The 8,367-nt window shown below is 44.4% G+C and overlaps 1 protein-coding gene across 2 annotated transcripts in view; it reads right to left on the reverse strand.

The window, feature by feature from the left end:
* Positions 1-8,123, reverse strand: part of LOC138968327 (protocadherin-9-like) — an 88,529-nt gene extending 80,406 nt beyond the window's left edge. For both annotated transcript variants that reach the window (XM_070340883.1, XM_070340884.1), the window contains exon 1: positions 8,056-8,123. The gene's annotated coding sequence lies outside the window, so the exon portion shown is untranslated. The remainder of the gene's footprint in view (positions 1-8,055) is intronic.
* Positions 8,124-8,367: the final 244 nt, after the last annotated feature.

The raw sequence follows: 8,367 nt of genomic DNA on the forward strand, positions 1-8,367 counted from the left end.
AGCTCGATATCTAGGCAAGTTCTTAATGAGAGTCTGAAATAACTGACCCCTATTTAGAAGCGCTTAATCATCACACCCCTAATCCGCAAATAAGGATGCTAAACCCTAGGATCCGGCTCAAAAGTCAAGCACAAATCCTAAGCTCGGTAAATTCTACCTTCTTATCTTATGACCATTGCGACTCACAGAACGGTCGAGTCAGACACGCGACCTTTTCTACGTCTCCCAAACTAGCCCTGCTCTGACCTCGCCAGTCCATTCACAGTATCAGGGGGTTTCTTTTATTGTGAAAAACGGGTAAACTTGGGGAAATAAACGGGAACAGAATCGGAACCGTTTACGAGGACGGGGCCGCGTATGTAAATGGAAACGGTACACTCAGTGAGAAGAACCGCAGACGGAGTATAGTCTCTTCGGCCTTGAACAGACATTTGAATCGCAAGTACTGGTCCAGTCTAGTCGCTCCGTTCAAACATATCCGTCTCCTCTGCTGGCGTGTTAAATTAGACAGCTTCAAACCACGGAAAGGGAACTCAACCTCCACTTCTGGCATGAATGGAATTACGCAATTTCTAATAAAAATAAAAATGCGCCTGTGTCAGTGACCGTCATATAAAAAGTGTCTTACGCCGTGAACAGGCAGGTAGATGCGTCGAAGAAAATGTTCCATTTTTTTAAAATAAATTGATGGTGTTATTTGCTATAGTTTTTGTATAAGTTTAAGAAGACATATTGCTTCCACTGAATGTGCACCCGCTTGTGCAGTTATGACGTCTACGCCACCGTGTCCAATGTTCAAAATCTGTGCTCAGTTTAAAACTCTCGATCCGACACATCGGTATAAATAAGTTCACTGCTCATTTCCTGACATCGTTTATCACAGCACCGGTAAATCTGTGAAAATGTGATGAATGATCTTCATTATCAGTGCTGGTGTGGGTTTCTGTTGGTAAATTGCTGCTAGATGTCTATTACTGAAACTGCTTCGCTGGAATATTTAGTGAACCTCTCCGTATTGAAATACTCCCTCTCAGACTACAACTAGTATTACAGACAGACATACGTATGGGCACAAACAGAACGAGAGAGAGAGAGAGAGAGAGAGAGAGAGAGAGAGGGAGAGAGAGGGAGAGAGTGAGAGAGAGAGAGAGGGAGAGAGAGAGGGGAGAGAGAGGGAGGGAGAGAGAGAGAGTGAGAAAGAAAGAGAGACAAAGAGGGGGAGGGAGGGAGGGAGGGAAGGAGGGAGGGGGAGAGATGAAAGAGAAAGAGGCGGACACACACGCCAACACACTCATGCACACACACACACACACCGGCACAGACACACACACACACACACACACACACACACACCGCACACACACACGGGGACACACACAGTGCCCAAATACATGCACACACGATTCTCGCACACAATTGTCCAAACGCTACAGGTAAAATCACCTAAGACAGCCTCAAGACACCCAATTAACCACACGAACAATCCCCTAACACTAAAACCTACTCGTTTACATGTCTCCGCAACAAAGCCTAAATAATACCCACCACTATTTCCTGAATCCGACTTTCCACCCAGAAAACCGCTACCCCATATCTTATTCTGATCGGGTCAACCTCCACACAATGTGTACCCGTTAATTCAAGTCAGTGCTTTATCCCTCGTCTGATCAGGTTTACCCGCGACGCCGTCTATCATTGGCTTGTCACAGAGCGCGGGGAATGCAACCGCTGACTGACCATTGCAAGACGCCACTCGATAGTGGTCAAGAAACACTTAAAGGGTCATTGTCGTCTGTTGATGTTGTCCGGTGGAGATGACACAATGACTGATGCAAACTCCTGACTTATTCCCAGGAAATGACTCAGGTGAGCGCATGTAGCATTGTTTCGAGCCTACAGCCTACATGGTCATGGAATTGCAAAGAAGATTCTTCAATAACCTTAACAGTGGACCTACGAGTATTAAAAGACGCAAGAGAGAGAGAGAGAGAGAGAGAGAGAGAGAGAGAGAGAGAGAGAGAGAGAGAGAGAGAGAGAGAGAGAGAGAGAGAGAGAGAGAGAGAAAGAAAGAAAGAAAGAAAGAAGAAAGAAAGAAAGAAAGAAAGAAAGAAAGAAAGAAAGAACACAAACGCGGCTGAGTCTCAGATCAAAGACCGACTCAAATATTAGTCTCCAAAGTGTATAAGTCAGTCACTGGGTATCGGAAATATAAAACAAGAAAGCCACTTCTTTTTATTATTCTCATTCTTCTTCTTCCTTCATCTTGACGCTTAACGCAGGGAACACGTAATGCGAGTCAACAATGTTCTACGATCAGGGACAATTAGCAAGACTCACCCACAATGATCCTGAAAGTAAACACGGCCGAAGATCTGAACTTCCAAAAAACTTACGACATAGAACCTTTTCTTCGTCGAAGGAAGTCACAGTGTGTCAAGACAGCAGAAAAAGGTCAGTAGGATAGCGCGGTGGGCGGGGGAGGGGGGGGGGGGGGGGATAGGAATTAGTGTATGTGTTGGGGAGGCAGGGGAGGGAGGGGATTAGGAGACGGCAGGTGAGGCAGGCTGTAATTATGCGTGTAGATTGTGATCACGACAGGTATTCACACCACCTTTCCCTGCACACAGGTAGCTGATTCCAGTGTCTTGTGTAAAATGTAATGATACCGTGATTAGCAACTTGTCACAACACCCGGAACTGCAGTGATTTCGTGCGTCTGAATATAACACTATACTATGTAAACGCGCTTGACAATTAATTTATTTCTAGTTCTTGTGTGTTTGACGCTCATTTTATTCTGAACTACTCAGCATGCTTTCTGTCTTTCTTTTTGTGTCATGCTTTGAAAGGGAGAAAGAAAAACCAGAAACACAGAACAAATTTAAAATTAAGAGGAAAAACACATACAAACCACCACAGAAACAGGTTTTAGAATCAAAAGTCTTTTTAAGATTGAAAACTAATGAATGGTTTGAACACAAAAATCTGCAATAAAAACGATTCTAAACAGCATCAGGTGTGGATTAATTCCCCTATGATCCAATCATCACTTTTTTGCAGACTACCACAAGAATAGGATCGTCACGAAATGTAAAGACACTAACAGAATAATGCTAAAAAAAATTAGAAACGCGAAAAAAGAGGCGAAAATACTCCAATCCCAACACTATTTGATTTTCCAAAATGTCAAAAGAAAAAGTATTGAAAACAGCGATAACATGGCAAAAATAAATGAAAGAGAAAACAAAAACAAAGAAAGAAAAGAAGAATTAGTTGCAGGCGGACACAGATGTATCAACATCATAGCACAACAACACAACTGAAGTTATTCCATGAGTTATGTCTACTATTTTCAAAAAAAGTGTTTTGTTCGTATGCGTGCGTACATGTGCGCGTGCGTGCGTGCCCGGCTAGCTGACTGCCTACATGCCCGCCTGCTTGTCTGAATACACGCATGCATGCGCGTGTGTATCCGTTTGATTCTAAAAATAAACTCAATTTGACTTCAGGTTACAATTCAAGGCTGTAGAGGAATAGCAATGTCTCCAACTGGCCCATGTTCACAACCCACCAGGCAGACGACACCGCGACACGACAGCGACCGGAACAAGTGACAGGGGAACACAGGGACAGATAAACGAGGTCTGATCACCAGGAATTACCCCCCTTGAGAATAAAGGGGCTTACGGGAGGTGTCGACTCAAGGCGTCTGGACGCGGGGATGAAAAATGGCTTCTTTTCTTACACCGGACAGCCAGAAACTGATTCCAGCGGGTACATGACATAAGCTCGAAAGACAAAAGCTCGAACGACAAAATCTCGAACGACAAATGCTCGAATGGACAAATGCTCGACGCGACAAAAGCTCGACGCGACATATGCTCAAACGACGAATGCTCGAATGGACAAATGCTCGACGCGACAAAAGCTCGACGCGACATATGCTCGAACGACAGATGCTCAAATGGACAAATGCTCGACGCGACAAAAGCTCGACGCGACATATGCTCGAACGACAGATGCTCGAATGGACAAATGCTCGACGCGACAAAAGCTCGACGCGACATATGCTCGAACGACAGAAGCTCGACCGGACTGTAGAATGATGCTGTCAAAACTACTCTGATAACGTCATATCTGAAACTGTCACGGTGATGTTGTTCTAGTTTCGAGCGACAAATTAACTAAATGTGTTTGATATCACGTGGTTGTTGTTGTTAGCACGCTGCTGGATTCCACACACACACACACACACACACACACACAGAGTCGTCAAGGACCGGATCATGAGTAGTAGGAAATGTTGTTGGCCATTCCGAAAAGGACCTCCATGAACAGACGCCCTGTGGTGCGCTCCGCGTACTGGCTGACCAGCCGTAGAATGCGATGCTCTTGTCGCTCGTTTTTCTTCCGGCGCTTCTTGCGTTGCTCTCCACAGCGGGCTGCGTGAATTGCCATGTCTGTGTGCGCTAATTGTTCTCCTTTCAGGAATTTGAGAAAGTCCCAGAGATTGGGATGATCTTTGCCAATGATAGACTGGACTCGGCGATGCTAGCCTTCTAGTGCATTTGTGGTTCTTGGTTCATGTTCAATCGTCCTTTCATGAACGCACCACATGGCTGGGTTGAACACAGGGTTTCTCCAAACGAGGCGAAGTGCCGCTTACCTGAACCTTTCCTGATAAACAGTCAATCCCGGGCCAAATCAAAATAATAACATTAACAAATCTAAACCCCGACACGATCTTCCCCCTTCTTTTCTCTCTCTCTCTCTCTCTCTCTCTCTCTCTCTCTCTCTCTCTCTCTCTCTCTCTCTCTCTCTCTCTCTCTCTCTCTCTCTCTCTTTTGCAGACAGATTTTAAAATAACACAGACAGGCAAAATAACACCGAGAACGACATTCGAGCTTTTATCGCGTCGAGCTTTTGTCGCGTCGAGCATTTGTCCATTCGAGCATTTGTCGTTCGAGCATATGTCGCGTCGAGCTTTTGTCGCGTCGAGCATTTGTCCATGCGAGCATTTGTCGTTCGAGCTTTTGTCGCGTCGAGCATTTGTCCATTCGAGCATCTGTCGTTCGAGCATATGTCGCGTCGAGCTTTTGTCGCGTCGAGCATTTGTCCATTTGAGCATTTGTCGTTCGAGCATATGTCGCGTCGAGCTTTTGTCGCGTCGAGCATTTGTCCATTCGAGCATTTGTCGTTCGAGATTTTGTCGTTCGAGCTTTTGTCGTTCGAGCTTATGTCGGACACCGGATTCCAGCCCCTTCAAGTGGCCTCAGTTTCAGGCTTCGCGGTAAAAAAAAAAACCCGAGGCGACTAATAATGATCACGCAGTGTGGAGTCGACGCCATTTTGATCAGTGACAATGACGTGACTTGTGAATTATTACGCTCTGAAATGACGCGTCTCGCAGCGCGTAAACTGCTGCATTGTAACACCGTTCCTTGAAAGAGACCAGGGCCTATGCTGTGAAACTGTTTCCGAACGACAGGATTCTATTGTAATCATGCTGGCTGCTTTGATTGATCACGCGACACTGTGACGAATGATAGTGTCCTGGTGTGCCTTTTCACCAATTTGTAAACAATCCTGAAAATGAATTAGGCAATACAGGGGTACCCGCGATGTGAGGCCCCTCTGATGAGCGGACACCTCCAAAGACAAGATGCCATTTGTTGCCCCTTCATACACAAATTGGGGGAGGGGGGTGGGGGCGTAATGTCCTTACAGGAAATTTCTTATTAGGGACATGTATGTTGTGATAGGCTAACAATTGTTTGCCCCTTTGTCTACTACCTTCACCTAAAGATACCTGTCATGACAGGCCACCTGCAATGTAGGGACACTGCCGGCTAGTCCCAATGGTGTTCTTCCATCACAGGTCCCACTGGGCTATGTCAAACCTTTAGGTCGGTACGTGATCGCATCAACAGGAAGACATGCACGTTGTATGCGTTTTTCCTTGCAAAAATCGACTTGATGTTTTGTGATGATCATTTGCAAGAGCTGAGAGTCACGTAATGTAAGCCTCTACTTGGGTTCGTGTCTAAACTATACTTGTTGACAATTGTTTCATGTTAGTTATTTTGAATTCAATTCTGTTTAATCGAAGAGCTGACAGAGTGTTAGGCTTAAAGGTCGTGCAGGGTAATGCGGCATGCAGGTTTACTCTCAGCGGTGCACCTCAAATGCGAAAATCGTTATCGACTGCATGTCACGCTCTCGTGTGCATAAAATGTACACTGGCATTAATGACTGCTTCAAAGCTCGTGAACATGCCTTGTTCGACAAAATAAAATAAAAAATAAAAAAATTAAAATTAAAAAAAAAGTGTGTTCGGCCTATTAGGTGTAAAGATGCAAAGCCTCGAAAACCCGAAGGCAGAAAATGGCTGCGAAAGGGGCAGTTGAATTAACCAAAAATATCCAACGGCGAAGCACCGCTTTAAAATGTATGCACAAAAATAATAACAAGTTCTCAAACATTAAGTTTGTTTTCCTTCAACGCCGGTTCCGTATAACTCTCGTTTACTGTTTTTGTCAATATTGACAATCATTCCCTTTGTTTCTTAGATTGTGTTTAGAGAACTACACAGATAAGAGAAAAAAAAATCGAGCTGTATAGGCCCTACCCATCTCCGCCACACACAACCAAATTTAGAAACTGTACAGCTGAATAAACATTGTCAAAATGACTTTGATTTTCTATGGATTTTCCGGAACAAAATGACAGGCTTCCATTGATGATTGATGATTGATGATTGATGATTGATGCCACCAAACCCAGCAACTCCTGTCTCTTTGCACTTGGAAGACTTTCACCAGTGTTGAAAAAGACATCACTCCAGCTATAGTGTTCACGTCCAGTGCCTTAGACCCTCCCACTCCACTAGGTCAAATCCTCTACTCATGTCAAAAAAGACAAACGATGCTTCGTCTTAGCGTCTGTTTTTCTTCTCTTTTCCCGGCATCAGCCTCAGCCAATGTCTCTTTCAGCGACTTAATCATCTTACACTAAATGCCCCGTACGCGTTTCAGAGAAAAGAACCAGGTAAAAATAACACCAAATCGGCCAGCTAATGGTAAAGGATGGCGAAAATAGCGACGTACCGGAACCAAGCCGATTTGGCCGGCGTGAGGGAGAAGTGCAAATAAAAGTCGCAGGTATTTCTTGCCGTTCGAGTATAAAATTGATCCGGCTGTGCTTCAAAGCTTGTCGTGTTTCACCTGAGGCTAAATTCCAGAGAACTCATGATGAACTTCACTTCTAAGCTGAATATGCAGTTTCATCCGTGTAGGCTATTTGGTGCTGATTTTAACTTTTTGCAAACATGCGTTTTTAATCATGTGCGTAAGTTTCTTGTAGAGACAGACAGACAGTCAGACTGAGACAGAAACAGAGGCGGAAAGAGGCAAAGACAAACAAAAAGACCGACAACGTACAGTTATGTGAGATTGTGTTTGTGTGTGCGGCAGTGTGTCTGTTAGTATGTGTCTGTGTACTTGACTGAGAAAGCTCAAGTCAGCTTATAGAATGTCCTTTTTGTTTTCATAACTGTTTGTCTCTGTTTCTATTCGTCTGTGACGGTATGCCTGCGCGCGCAAGCGTGATTACACTTAGGAAAATCAAGTCTACATATCAAACATCTCTTTGGTTGTTGTTCTTTCTCATCTTAACTACATCTCTCCCCCACCTCCGTCTCTTCCAATACCTTTTTAAAACTGATTCTGTCCCGCCCCCACCAATATTCATTTCTCCTTCCTTTGTCCATCAGACCTTGACAACAAAGCAGCCAATGGCCGATTTATGACTCGTGTTTGACGTTCGGTAAAGTACAACCAAGAAACACTTCCCCACAATTCAATAAACGGGAGGCTGAAAAAAGTAAACCCAAATCAAATAGCCAGCAGACACCATAAGTGCAAAGGCATAACTTACAGACTCTAATTTCGGCGAGGAAATTTCAATGACAGCGAACGAGTCACGGAGAGAAAACAGAAGGGTGGAGAGCAAAGGAATCGAAAGGTACACAAGTCTATAAAAGACAGGTAAACTCACCTGTATTTGTCAACGTATCCCTTGTCCTTTCACAGGGTCGTGGGCTGCCTTTTCACTCTCCCCCCTGAAAATTAAACACACAATGTCAGTTGAAAACATTCTCACGAACTCATCCCATGCAGAACGCTCGCAATCAACACGCACCAGCTATTTCAAAGGTTTCACGCACCGATGACTTTCACCACAAAGTGTGAAACGGAATGACTGCTACAGTGCGGCATCTGGTTCGTTATAGCTTTCATGTTCATTCATCCAAAGTTTTACAACTATTCAAAGGTTGGCAGTTTGCAATTGAAAAGGCCTCTATGCCGT

This window comes from Littorina saxatilis, linkage group LG6 (genome assembly GCF_037325665.1).
Source record: "Littorina saxatilis isolate snail1 linkage group LG6, US_GU_Lsax_2.0, whole genome shotgun sequence".
NCBI lineage: Eukaryota > Metazoa > Mollusca > Gastropoda > Littorinimorpha > Littorinidae > Littorina > Littorina saxatilis.